This window comes from Buteo buteo, chromosome 19, assembly GCF_964188355.1.
Source record: "Buteo buteo chromosome 19, bButBut1.hap1.1, whole genome shotgun sequence".
Lineage (NCBI taxonomy): Eukaryota > Metazoa > Chordata > Aves > Accipitriformes > Accipitridae > Buteo > Buteo buteo.
Window position 1 is genome coordinate 24,739,302 of NC_134189.1, and position 14,462 is coordinate 24,753,763.

Genomic DNA, 14,462 nt, shown 5'->3' on the forward strand with positions numbered 1-14,462 from the left:
TAACTTGAAAACTTTCAACCAGTTTTCTACTGTGATGAATCTGTTTGTACAGTGTTACTTCTTCCTGAAATGTGCACAAAAACATCCACAAAGAAAATATTAATGCCAGAAGATTTCCTGCCTCTTGTGGCTAAGCAGGGGCAAACTAGAATGGTTCAAGGTCAGACAAATAAGTGTCTTGAAGTACGTGGGAATACACATTTCATTACCTACACAGTTTCCATACCTATATATATATATTATTTTTCCTTTGTTTTAGGAAGTAATTTTTTCTTCCTCTCTTGGAGGCCAAAACATGTAGTCTATCCGGTCTCATTTTCTTGTGGGTGAGAATGTTGTTGTCAGCTCTTTTAGCCTTCCTTTTCCCCACTCGCTTCAGTAGATAGGTGTCAGATGTTTTTTCACTGGTGCCCACCCTCCCCACTGTGCTGTAAGTTAGGAACATGTGTCCTGGTAAAGAAATCATTAGATTCACTAGTTTTTAATGTAGAAGTCCGTTTATATAGTAAGATGATTTCCATGCCATATGTTAATAATCAGGGTTGGTTTTTTTCAAAAAAAAAAAAAAAAAAAAAAAAAAAAAAAGGGGGGGAACAGGATTAAAAGAAAAGCTAAGACTTTTTTAAAAGAAACTGATGGTTTTAGTTGGCCAATATTCTTTATGTTATTGATGCTCTGTGGGTCATTTTTGGTTCATTTCAGCTTAGAAGATGGAATTAGCCTAGTCAGCTTCATATTTCTTCATTGTCTTTTGCTTGCTGAAAATCATGACTTAGCAAGGAAGTATTATTTCAGCTGCCAGGACATGAAGGAGATTTTAGAAGTAAAATCTCAATCTAGAATTTTGAGGACTTTTTTTGGATTTACCATTAGATAGCTTCTGTCTGTATTTCAACTTATGATCCATTTGTGTTTTACAGAACTAGATATAGTTTCTTTTAAATGTTTTATATGTACTAGCTTACTGCACTTAATCGGTAACCAGCATAGTCTTCTGTGTCTTTTGTAACAACTAAGTCAGTTTTTATGTCACTTTGATTATTTGACTTTCTGTGCAGACTCAATAACCTTAGTTTGGCCTCCTTTGGGGAGACAGATGATAAATCTCTTTTGTCTTCTGAACATACACTTAACTTGCTTCAAATCTCCGTTTCTGACAATGTCAGTCATTCTCCAGAGCTCCAGATAATGAGTTAACTCTAAATAACAGTATCCAATCACAGTTGTCTAGGGTGAAAGGCAAACTATTTTTTCTCGTATGAGAAAAAACAAGAGTAGCCGGTCATCTCATGCCTTTATGCGAAAGGACCACCTCCTCTCCCCTGCTCTGTGTCGCTGCATAGCCATAGGTAGGTGACGGGTCAGTCCTTTCACTAGCCATCAACTCTGATGCCACGTGTAGTCGTGGAGCGGAGGAGGGATGACGAGCTGGGACTGCAGTGGCACGGGGTGCTGTTACCGAGTCCTCAGCTCCAAAAAGTTGTAGCTTTCTGCAACCCAGTGCCATGCACTGAGTTTAAAGCTGAAACAAGCTGACTTTCATGTAGCTTGCAATGTGAAAAAGATGTCTTTGACACCTTGGAATCTGCCCTCTAATTCTTAGGGTTGCCAGCACAGAGTATGACCACGTGGCTGGCCAGGTCTGCATGTTTGTGTGTAATGTCTCATGACATGTCTGTTATTTTCCTGATTTTCTGCTTGCTTCAGTTCATCTGTGACATTACCTCAAGCTTGCTTGTTTGGAAAAAACCAAAATTAACTTCTAGTAATCTGCTTATTGAGTTCTAAGATGAAATATTTCAATGGTGTATTTCAGCTCGTGTTACTCTTTTTATGTATCATGGCTATTTGTAAGTCATACACTACTCTGGGCAAGTTGTTTGATATATCACTATTTGTTTCCTGTCTAGTTTCGTAACTGATAATAAGTAGGGGAAAGATATATTTCACGCAGTCTGAATTATGTTCTGAATCTCAATATGAGATGGCAATCACAAATGAAATGTATTTTATTTTGAACTGTATTTAAAGATGTTGTAGATTGTTAGGAGTGTCTGTGACCATTGTGAAGTATCATCATGTGTTGTGGACAGTGGTGTTACAAAACCTCCACTAAGATTTCAATGTGTGAAAAGATTATAGTTATGTGTTGTTGATTTATAAAAGGGAACCTTAGTTCCTAAAGGAAAGCCTTATTCTTTTTAATCCAATTAAATCATATTCCACAACAAAAAGGTGTTGAACTTGTATGTTAGCAAGTAAAGGAGTTAGCTGTTTATAAAATTTTGGCACCAAACCCAACATTAATAAGTAAGCCAACCTCTAGTCAAACTGTTAATAATTTTCAAAAGTAAAGAATAGGTGTTTAAATCTCTAAAAGCAAGGGAATAGAAAGTTAAATTTGAAACCTTAGCTGCAGTCCATTGCAAAGTGCTTAAGACTGTAATACACAGTCATATGTTGTACTGGGAGAGGTATTCTTCTCCTTATACATATATACATAACTATACTGTTGTACATTCCCTTTACTGACAGAAAAAAATGTTTAAAAATATTACTTTTTCCTCAATCAGAACCTGAACCCAAATTCTTAAGATTGAAAAAAAGAACAATGACCCTCCCCGTCACCCACCTTCCTTTCTTTTATTGGCACTTTTTGCCCTGTCCCATCTCATCCCTCCCGAGGAGTTCATGCTCTGACATTTAGCAAATGTAGTCCAGCATTTCATAAGAGAATATTTTATTGAGACATCTATAAACTCCAAATGTGTGGACAGATCAAGAAAGCTTATAGCTTAATGGTTTTTTTTTAACCAGCCTCCAGAGTATCTCCTGCCTCAGAGTCTGTGGGTTGATACCTTGTCTTTGGAAGTAAAGTTCCAAGGTAAATCCATGAAGGGCTGCAAATGTGTGATATGTAGTTACTGAATAAAACTAATTCCATTTTTATTCAGTGTAATGAAAGCTTACTCAGGCTTAGTTAATACATTTGTTAATATTGCTACATTAATTTCCTATCATAGATATGAAATGAAGGCTTCAGTTACTTAAGCCAAGAACTAACTACCAATCTTGTAGCAAATGATCTTATCATCTAGCCATGGGTAATTTTTCATTTGCCACTTTCTAATTTACATTACAGTGTGGTGATTTTTTTCTCTCTAAACCATTTTATTGAGGTTGTTCCTTAAGCTTTATCTCTCATTCCAGACTTTTTAATGTTAGGATTAGTTCTCTCTTAATCCTGAGTTGCTTCCAGCACATTGGTCTGGACATCCTGGAAGACTTTAAAGTTATCACTGAAGCCAAGTTTGTCTTAGCATGACTAGGTGTCTCTCTGCTTTCTGGGCAACATCCTTCCACCTCAAACAGCAGCACCCTAGATTTATCTATATATTTTAGGTATTTTCTTCAATACCTCCACATCTCAGTTGATACCTCCAGTGATATCTAACTGGGTATTAATTTCTTGCTGATTCTACCTCCTAAGGCCACGAATGTTATACTAAGATGTTATGGGAAAAGCAGGATACTATTCTTTTTCAGCTGCAGATTTTTTTTCCCTATACATTTAATTAAGGAGTGGGTATTTTTAAGCATCAATTTAATGGTGAACAAGGTGCAATATAATCCTAAACTACAACTCACCACGAAATGACCTGAATTCCATTTGCTCAGTCAAAAAGACTTCACCTTCACTGTAAGTGCTGGATGCAGATACATTGTAAAGATCTACTTCTGACCTCAACCTTCAGAAGTGTAGACACCTTATTTAATGATCTAGTTTTGGCTTCTTGCTAGAGAACAGCAAGGTATACTTGGCACATTTGAATGTGGTTGTCTCATTCGCTCAGAGCAGCAGAAACTTTAGTTTTGTTTTAAAGTCCATTGAGATAATACCACAGAGAAGCATCAAGCTGACAAAATGGAGCTGTTTAGTAGAAGGTAGTTAGAAGTCTTGGACCTCTTGGGATAAAAGTATATTGTTTGGAACATAATAACCTGTATTTTTCCTTATATCCCAGCTCTCAGGGTGGAATGTCAATCTTGATGACAATATGTTGAATCTAATGGCCCTGGTATAACAGCTTGTGCCGACTTAGAAACATCTCAGTTTAGACTTTCATATAGCCAACTTATGCCTTTTGTCAAGGTCATATTTGACTTGAAACTTTTGTTGTATCTAGTAGAGAGATGAATAAACAGCAAAGAAGGAAAACATTTTCAGTCTCTGGATTATCAACTGGATTATAAACTGTTAAAAAAAAAAAAAAGGCAAAGCTTCCCACTCTTTGTTTTTTAGAGATTTTTTAGACTGCACTGGCCAAATTGGTCTGTTGGCAGAAAAAGGCGGGAAGAATAATAATCTGCCACTTTTTATTTTGGAATAAATCCTAAGTATCAGAGGTTTGGGGAATAGCTGTCCCTGAGGTCACTTTTACTTTAAAACATAGACTCATCAAGCTTCAGAAATCTTCATAGTTAGACATAATGGAGCCGAGACGACTTTTGGAAAAATCATACTTGTTAAAAATGAGGCAGGTGATGTATTTTGGGACGAGTCTGCAATGTCAAGCAGTCTGTATTCCTGTACCTTCAAAGTACACTTAATGATTGTAGTAGAAACAGACTCCTGCCAAGCATCTTGTAAAGAAATCCCTGCTTAACTTTCCAGAAAGTGTAATGTAGGTCTATTAATTTGCATGTGCTGCACTATACATTAGAGAGGCACCTGTGTCTCGAAATTCAGTACCACCCTCACGGAGTAGCTTAGAGCTAATCAGAGGGTGGTAAAAACAGCAGTTTGTAAAACTTAACTGGACATGCCCAGAAGTTGATTTAGTGCACACTGTTGCATGTGAGTCCATCTAGAGGGAAGAGGAGTTGTGTAAGCGTTGTTTGGTTTGGGGTTGTTTTTTCTGTAAAGAAAAAGAGGATGGCAAAACCTGGAGCAAATCACAGTAATTTTCCTTACATGAGTGCAAGAACTCCTTTCCCCAGAGGTCTGCTTTTAACTAGCCACTAGAGTTTGCTGTAGCAGTGGCACAAACCTCACAAATCTGTTATGAATAGAGAGTGCTGTGTACCATCACTGCCTTTGAATGAGAAACAGAGTTTAGGGTAAAATGTGGATCACTCAAATGGCATCACTTCATGCCAAGTTTCAGTCCAGTGTGAATGTTTATGGCCTCTGAAAATTCTGTTGTAACATAAAGGCTGCCAGATTCTTAAGTTCAGCGGTGTTATTGGGCTCCTAGTATAATACAAATGTTTTCTTTCTTCATATGATTTATGGGCCTGTCTCTGTATCTTTTATTTTTCTGGGATCTTGGGTAGTGAAGCAGAGTCTTAAGCATGCCAAACCTCTAACTGACAGCTATCTCACTGGTACTAGAAGAAGGGAGATTTGTTGGTCAGAGTACCCAGCTGACCAAAGAAAATAGCTTACAGTTGGCATTGACAAAGAGAAGTGCAGTAAAAATATCACGAGTCCAAATACGCAAACCACAGACAGTTGAAGCCAAACCTGGGACACGTAAATGGTGCAACAGTTTGAACCGGCACTTTTTCCAAGCAGATAAAAGAATTTATATAAGGTAGAGTTGTTAATTTAATTTTCATGCTCTGCAAAAATAAGCAGATCTTGGAAAGCTAAGATTTTTTTTTTTTTTTTTTAAAGTGAAGTCATTGACAAAATGAAGTGCTTATTACTAAAGCAATGGGTGCCAGGATTCCTTAAACAGTGCCATTAGTAAGGCAGGGATGATTACCCTGCTGATACAACCAAGACATAAATACATTGAAGACATTAGGTAAGTTAGGAATTTGTAATATTATAACTTAATGTGTGTGCCAGGATACTGGAAGCAGTCTGCTGTTTGTGTTCTTAACTTATAAACTGTGAAATGCAATTTTGCTTTAACACTTGCAGTCCTGAGGAAGAACTACTTTTTTTAAACACATGCTATGTAGCCAAGATACTTTTCATTGTTTATTAATACAGAGTAATTTCACACTGTGGTCAATGGATGTATTAGGTTTTTGTCCAGCTGGTCATTTTCAGGTTTTATTCTTGAAGAAAGCACTTTTAGGCATTGTACAACTTCTCTCCCTTATTTTCATGCCAGCTTAAACCTAGCTTGACCTGGCACCATTTCAGAACACACATTTTTATTCTCTGAGTTCTCCCTGCTGGAGCTGTTTAAGACTGAGGTTGCCAATTTAGTGTCTGTTCACTAATCACTTTGAGCCAAGTCTGACCCAGATGGTAGTTTTCTTTCCCATCAGAAATAAAACTAAATTTGTTGAGGAATAAGAGCTGTGTCAGGTTTATAATGATGTATCATGGTGTTGTGAGGGTCTTTGGAAGCTTGTAAAAAGGTATCCACCGTCCATAGATCTTCTGAACACAGAGCAGTTTGCAAAACCATGTGTCATGCTTTTACATGTCACAATAGAAAAAGTATGAAGCCACTGTGCTTCGAGTATCAGGTGTGAGTAGAGTGGAATATAGTTGGCACTTTAAACAATATAAGGCAGAAATGCAGCTTCCATTCCCCATGAGGTGTGTAACAGAACAGAAAGTATCTATTTTCGTGCCAAATACTGCAATATTTGGATAGAAGGAATAATTTTGGAAATTTTACATTTAAAACTTTAAGGGAGATGCAATGTTTCCATCAAAAATTACAGGTTTATTCTGAATCTAATTATGTGCCTCTTTTAGCTTATGGTGTATTTAAGTGACATCATAACAGCATCTTTAATTTGATTTCAGTCCTTGAATAACATTTAGAAAGAAGTTGTTTGTAACATGGTACTGACAAAAAAAGCTTAGTTTCAGGCTTTTAGTTGTGAAGTTTTCACAGATGTTCTTGGTTACCTACTTAGGTGAGTTGAAGGCACCAGTCTGTAGCACACCTGAGTGGAATGGAGAAATAGGACTGTGTAACATGATTCGCTATCCCTGACCAGCTTGACAGTCCTTTTCTGGTCTTCTGTGAGGACTGCTCCAGTGCAGAATGAGTGCTTTCTGGTGTTTTTCAAGTTTCTGCTTCCCCTGCATCTTGTCCGTTTTTCCACTGTTTGTGCTGAGGTTGGTGTGGGAAAGCACAGTGCAATTTCAAGTCCAAAATTTTGGGAGAGAATAAGCAGTGCAAGCGAAAGTGACTGCAGGTGTGTGTGTCTAGTCTTCAAAAGATCAGCCCTGAGGTCAATAAGGAGAAGTCTTGTCCCTCGAAACCATTGATTCCCAAATCAAGCTCTTAGAACTTTCTCTTAGTGATGGACTTCTACAACCTAAGTCAGTGACTGGCGGTGGACTTTTCTGATGCCTTCTGAGAAATTTCTTTTCAAAGTGTCATCACCATGCCCATTGAGAAAACCCAAGTCCACCGGTCAGTGTTGAACCTGACACTAGTGCCAGTAGCTTTCTCAAGTTTCTAGGTCCTGACTGCTAGTAAGACTTCAGATTGATCTTGTGGGTGGTTTAGTATACTTCACTGGCTCTAAACGTTGTTTCTCTGAGGTCTGTTTACTGATCATTACCTATGTTTTCGCTCAATATGCTGATACAGCATGAAGAGGTATTTCCTTTATATGGACACATAAATAGGGAACGCTGCTTTTTCTCAGCGCAGCAGCTTCCCCTGACTGAGAAGAGCAGTCAGCAAATCAGAATGCTAATACTTCTCTACAGAGAAAAATATTCATTAAACAACAGCTTGTTTTAAATAAACCTAATTTAAAACATAAGGAAATAATACAGCATCTTGCGTACCACTAGCAATCACTGTACTTCTAAATCACTCCTGCTTATTTATATCATATCTGTGCTTTCTGTCAAATATTTTACTTCTATAATGTAAATGAAGTTTAAATATATGATTAAATGTGTGTGTATTTTAATTTCAATATATATTGTTAGGTAAATACTTCATTTACAGTATGGGATAAATCTCTATTTGTTTTGAAACTTTATCCTGTCATTTACTATCATGCTTACCAGGCTGTTTTGCTTTCAAAGTAGAGTAGATCTATGCCACTACAGCATTGAAGTGAACTACAACATGTTGTAGTGTTATGAAATTCTGTAGCTAAGGAGTTGCATAAACAAATAGTCAGAATTTAGTAAATGTAAAGCAAAGCAGTAAAACTGAATTCTACTCATTCCCATCCCTCTATATCTAACTGTGAAATCCATAGTCTCCCCAAAATGGAAGAATAGTGAGAGAGCGGCTGAAAACTAGGATGTGCTGATGGGTTTCCTGTGCCTTTGGTTGGAAGTTGGGAGTTTATTTTTGTAAATTCCATTTAAGCAATAATTACAAAGGTAATTGAGTAGATATGATTTATAGAACTTTCAAAAGAGCCTGTGAATTGTAAATGCTGTTTCTTACTACTTTTTTCATGAAAGCAAATCGCTACTTTTGAGCTTGAAAACTTTGTGTTTTATTTGTATTGCCCAAAAGTTTTGCAAAAATGGGTTTGCATTCTTCTTTGTTCAGTATTTCCTAGGCATGTGGAGGAGTAGACCTGCAGCAGCAGTACTGTGAAAGAAAACTAGTTGTGGAAGTTTTGAATGTTTGGGAGAGGGATAAGGGGCTGGGAAATTGTGGGAGATCCCAGCCTGGGTGGTGCTCATTTTATTCCGTGTGGTGGGGGAAAGGGTGAAAAGGAAGAAGAGAAGAATCAAAAGTACAGATTCTGCAATGCACTTAGCGGAAATTTTCAAAATAAAGCCAAGCTTTTCCACTCTGAACCTCATAAGAGGGATATGGACAACTAATGGACTAGTATTCATTTATCAATGAGTGCTGGCAATAATTTTTTTATTCCTACAATAGGTGCTGTGTTTTGATATTGAGTAGCTCTTCTGGGGTTCTTCAATCTATTTGAAGACAATCTACCATGACTTTTTTAGGGATTAATATTTATTTTTTTATTTTTATATTTTATTTATACTGAATTTACTCAGTTTCATTTCAGTTGTTGAATTTGTTTAGTTTTCAAAAAATAATTTTGAAAAATGCTTTTGAGGTTCCTGTTTAATGAGAACATGATTCATATGTAATACTCCCATCAGAGTCAGAAATTATTGAAACACGCAGCTAAAGAAAAACCTATCCCAAATGGCTTATAGTTGAAGAAGAAAAGGAAAGCACATAACAGTGTGATCAGAGGAAGAATTGGCAAAATTCTTTTATAGCAGGTGTTTCTTTCCTGTTCGATTTCTTCCTTTGTAGTGGGGTCTGCTGTGCAAACTCCATCACACATTATTTGTTTGTTTGTTTGTTTGTTTCTCTTTTAAAGCCACGCTTTAAATAACTCTCTTCTCACCAAGCTTTCTCCCCTCTATTTTCAATACTCGATAGTTGGTTTTAATCTCATGTCTAGCTGTACTGTTGTATTTATGTCAATGGAAAGGCTTTAGAAAACATACCAATAGTGCAGATCCAAAGTGATTGACATGAAACTAAGAGCATGTGGTTGCTGTAAGGAGCACACTCATCCTCTTTTGACTCTGCATTCTTCCTCCTCCCTCAGTCTTTTACCGAAACTAATGCAGTGAGTGGAATCTGTGCTGTGATCCAGTTGAAAACTACTTGCATTTTTTTTTCCCCTTTTCTTTTGTACAGCAAGTTTTCTTATTAAGCCAGAAATGCTGTCATGCATACTCTTTAGCTGACTGCATGTCATCAAGCTCCATTTTAAAAACAGCAGGTAGGAATCACAGGCATTAAGCTGAGGGTGATATTACCCAAATCCAGTCCAAATTAGTGTTTTTCTCTTCTTCTAGTTTATAGCCATCTAGAAGGGAGGGAATATTGGGCAGGAGATAGAAGTAGGAGACATATGCTAAAGTTATTTTCTGCTCAGGTGTTTCAAAATGCTGAAAGGCTTTTGCTGGACTTCTTCATATACCTTTGGATTCTCAGAGTCCTGTTTAGGCTTTGATTGGCTTTGGATGGTTCTTCCATTAGCTTTAGTTAGGTGCTGGTTTGGTTGCCTAAAATCTTTGGATACTCTACTCCTTCCAAACCATTACATTTCTGTGAAGTACACAAATGAAAAAGATGCAAGTCAATTCATCTCAGGCAGCAACAAACTGTTACCGTGAGCAGCAAGCACGACGGCCTGCAATAGAACAGGGAGCGTACTGAGCGGGAGAGTTAAGGTGTAACAATTCTTTCAGGGAGAGACAGAATTCCACAGACTGATGGATTTTATGGATTCATTGGTCTTAAATAAATGTTCTTGATTGCTGCCCCCACGAATTACTGTAAACATGCTTTTGATATCAGGCATTCTGCTGTGTTAGATCTGAATAACAGTACAAGCAGTTTGGTATCCAACTCACAGCTTATTCCAATTCCCCTGTCCTATGCTAGGACTTCGGTACAGAGTTGCATGGGCTAGTTTCTCTCCGAGCACGGCCAGTCTCACCCTCATAAAATCAAAGATCTCTCTGAGAGCTTGGACTCTCAGACCTCTGTAACCTAGTGTGCAAGTCTCAAAGGCCAAGTGTAGCAAACGACACATGGCGAGCGATGGACAGGACTTTCCTTGCTAGGCCCTGGTACCTATTTGAGCATCTCAGGATCGTGTTTTATATCCACAGTGCAGTAACACGGCTTCCCTCCCTTTTTATAATCCCCTGGGGTAGAGTTGGCTGGTTGGTAGATTACAGCAGAGTTTGCAACATGATTTCACAGAAAAGACCAGTATAAAGTAACTGGGGGACTAAGCAAGTCTCACAGTCAGGACTCAAGCTTTGTAGACGTGGAGTTTTGGCTAGTGAAAAATAGTTGTGCCTTCTTGTCTATTCTAACGTGCCTTCTCCGGGGAGAGCAGAAGTCTGGGACCAGACAGTAGCGCAACTGCTACTCCCACTAAAGTGAGAAATGTCTGAGCCTTTGTCACTGGACTGCAACTTTGGGTAAACTTCCTAAGTCTGGCAAAGAGGGCACTAGGGATGTCCTCAAAATCTGGCTGAGAGAATCTGTTGACCCATTTTAATTTTAATGACAAATTTCTAAGGTGCAGTGTGCCAGGGAGTAATCTTTTTGTTTCATCTGCATTGACTCAATTTTGCCACATTTCTAGAAGTGGAAAAAAAGAGACTAGAAAGAATATTGTTCATTTTTCAGATAAGGTAGGACAGAGGAGAAGGAAGGAGGTGCTAAACCATGTGGAGTTCCTCTTTTGCTAAGAAATGCCCAGAGAATGGGAAAACTAGCTCATGCTGTGCACTACATCAAACCAGTATTGAGTGATTTTGATGCATTCCTGGCTTTCCTTTCTGATGTGATACATAAGCAACATGCACATGAATGCTGCAAACACCTATATTATTATTGTGCATGTGTGTTAATCCATACTTGTGCTTTCTAGTGAATTCTTTAAGGCAGTGCCCCTTTTCTCTTGTGTTTTCTTTTATCCGTAACATCTACGTTAAAGCTGGACAAAATGAAAACTTAAATTCTTGGTGAAAGCAAGATAGAAAGTCCCCTTTGAGTTCAGTCATGCAACAAGCCTGCTGCATTGAGGAATGTGGAGGAGATTCTTTGAACATACTACTGTAGTGTGGAAAAAGCCCACAATAAATGCAATAACCTGTTCATTAGTTTCTACTGCACATGAAACTCTCTTTTTTGCCAATTCTTTTTCCACTGTCTAGTTGTATTAACAAAGCACAGAACGTTGAAGGGACCAGAATAGGTCCTGGATGCAATCTGCAGCATCCCTAACATTTCATCATCATTTTATTCTGTGTATGAGCCCTGCCATAAAGTGCAGCACCACTGGCATAAATTGAGCAATCACGTTGTGTGCTGCTAGCAGAGGATGGGGAAGGCAATTAATGTCTGTGAACACTCATGTAGCATTTCTCTCATTGCCCCTTTTACTCATATGAAAAGAGGAATCAGTGCAGTGTCTGTAGTGCATCGTTCATCCTACATGGATCACGTAGCTATTACCCTGAATATACAATACACTCTGTTCCTGTTTGCTCGGAATAAAGATAGCAAAAACAGCAGCCAAACTTCCCAGGGACAATTCTGCTGTCAGTGCTCCGGCTAAAACAGCAGTGGCTCAGCACTTTTTTCCCCTCATCAGCGGCCTTGCTGTTTCCCATGCATGCCCTGTCTTCATTTCTAGTGTGACACTTCGTCTGCATCCACATGGTGGAATTTCAGTGGCAAAAATTCCCACTGTTGCTTCTGCTGGTTCAGCAAAAGGGATCTTTTGTTAAGTAGTTTCCAGCATTTCTGCTGCTTTTTGTTGTATCGCTTTGCCCACCACAAATGTAAGCACTTCAAAGTCCTTTTTTACTGGGACAGACATGTAGAGATCGCAACTTCAACTTAGCTTCACTGTCTTCTTCTGTATGCTATGTATTTTGTTCTCTCCTCTATGTACCTGCATGGTTATCTTGCACAGACAGTAGGAATTACTTGTGGTTTTTGTCTCCTGATTGTGTGTCTTCTTTTCTTTTCCTTTTTAAGATACAAAGTAATAGTCAAACACACTGCATTACTTCTGCTAATTTCTTTATGTGGTATCTTGCCCCATGAAATTCAGTGGCAATCAAGTCATTGGATTCAGCAGGCAGCCTTTCTATGAGATCTGATAACTCCTTGTAATTTTTATATATTCCAGTAAGAAGTTTTCCTCTAAAAATATTATATCTGTAAGAAAAAGGGTCTTATTACTATTCTTTGTTTCTAATGTACTATAAAAATATGGAAGTCTGCATACTAGGCAAGAGCTCCTTTAATTAAACCTGCACAGATATGAAAATTTATCTTTTGTTTTGAACCTAGAACCCACAAGAATGATGATGTATCAGTGACACATATATCAAATACTTATTGAATTGTTCACAAGAAGGTTTTATGTACAGAATAACCTTCCACTAATACATACTAATTGTTTTTGCTAATGTTATGTTTAGTGACTGATATTGCATATTGCACAAAGAAGTTAGACTATCTCAGCCCAGAAATGATTAGCCATGCAAACAAGGCAGAGACCAGAGAAAGGCTTCTGACATATAAGCAATGTCACTGGTGTGATGGTCCTGAAAGTCTTATATTTATACTTTGGTTAACTAAATTTTCCTGGTGATCCAGGCACTAGTTCCCAGTATCTTTTAATATATATTCAGACTAACATCTTGCAGTGCCCAAAAGTATGCTAGTGGTTGAGCAGTCCAAATAAAATAGCACAAAGTTGCTGCCATAAAATGCTCATTATCTGAGACCCTGATCTTGCAGGCACCCAACCACATGCATAGATTTGCTCCTGTGAATGGCTTCACTGTTTTCATTGGAACTTCTCAGCTAGATAAAATTATACACTACTTAAATGTTTAAAAGTTCAGGACCTACGACTGAACATGTTATGACTTAGTGGGTAGAGGGAAGAAAATACTGGGAACAGCAATGATACAGCTGTTATGTATCACCTCGTTAATTTTATTATCAATAAGACATGGACTCGAGATACCTGGATACCTGAACATTTTTATTTCTTTATGGTTTAAGCTTTTTCTGATAGTTTAGAAGAGGCTTTAGTCTGATAGATTTTCTTTTGTGTTCTAAAAGTTTTTTGATAAAACTCTTAATAAACCTACTATCAAGGGATTTATTTTATTTGTGTATATATTAAACATTTTCTGTAACTTTATGAAAACTAGCAGAAAAAATTAGGAGAGAATACACACAGCTGGGTAATATATCCTGGGCCACTATTGGTGTACTTATCTTTTAGCCTGCCTTCCTAGGGCAGTAAGTCTTAGGTGAGATCACTGTCTTTTGTCTGTTAGTATTTCGTCCTCCAAACTTTTGAACCCATGGTAATTTTCAACCAAAACGGACAGACATACAGCTATGGTCTTGCATGTTTTGTGCAGATCTGCCACTGGTGGAAAAGGGACCTTGAAGTTAAGGCCTTTACTGAACAAAAAGCAAAATGTGGCTATTAAACAGTCTGATAGGAGCCAGCCAGTCAAGTCAATATAGGCATATGGTCCCCAAGAAACATATGTAGATCCAGACCAGCCACAATGGTAGATCTCTTGGCTGGCAGAAAGCCCCTAAAGGTAAGAAATTGTTACAATGGAAAGGAGAACGTGGGGGACAGAAGACAGGAATTAAGCCTTTATTAGAGACACTGTCCATGAAACAGGTAGTTTTCATGTAGTTGTATGTGAGCCCCAATTTAAGGGGAGTGGGTTACCTGCTTTACAATAGTTCATATAAGGAGAGGTCATTTGTTTGTTCCTCTGTTCACTTTCAATGATCTTGGGCCAGATGTAGCACCTTATTGTGCCTCTTCAGTGAAATCGGATGCTCTACACACACAAAAGGAAATGGAGAAATGCAGTGGTGATTGAATTCTAACCATTCACTCTGACCCAGAAATCTTTAGTCAGGTAAAAGTTTTGTAGCCTCCTT

General features: G+C 38.0%; 1 protein-coding gene across 17 annotated transcripts in view; it reads left to right on the top strand.

The window, feature by feature from the left end:
* Positions 1-14,462, top strand: part of LOC142042141 (potassium voltage-gated channel subfamily KQT member 1-like) — a 515,171-nt gene that overhangs the window by 179,879 nt on the left and 320,830 nt on the right. The window contains exon 16 of one of the 17 annotated variants that reach the window (XM_075051717.1): positions 1,708-1,726. The exons of the other annotated variants lie outside the window; for them this stretch is intronic. The gene's annotated coding sequence lies outside the window, so the exon portion shown is untranslated. Of the gene's footprint in view, positions 1-1,707; positions 1,727-14,462 lie in introns of those variants that run through there. 17 annotated transcript variants of the gene reach the window in all.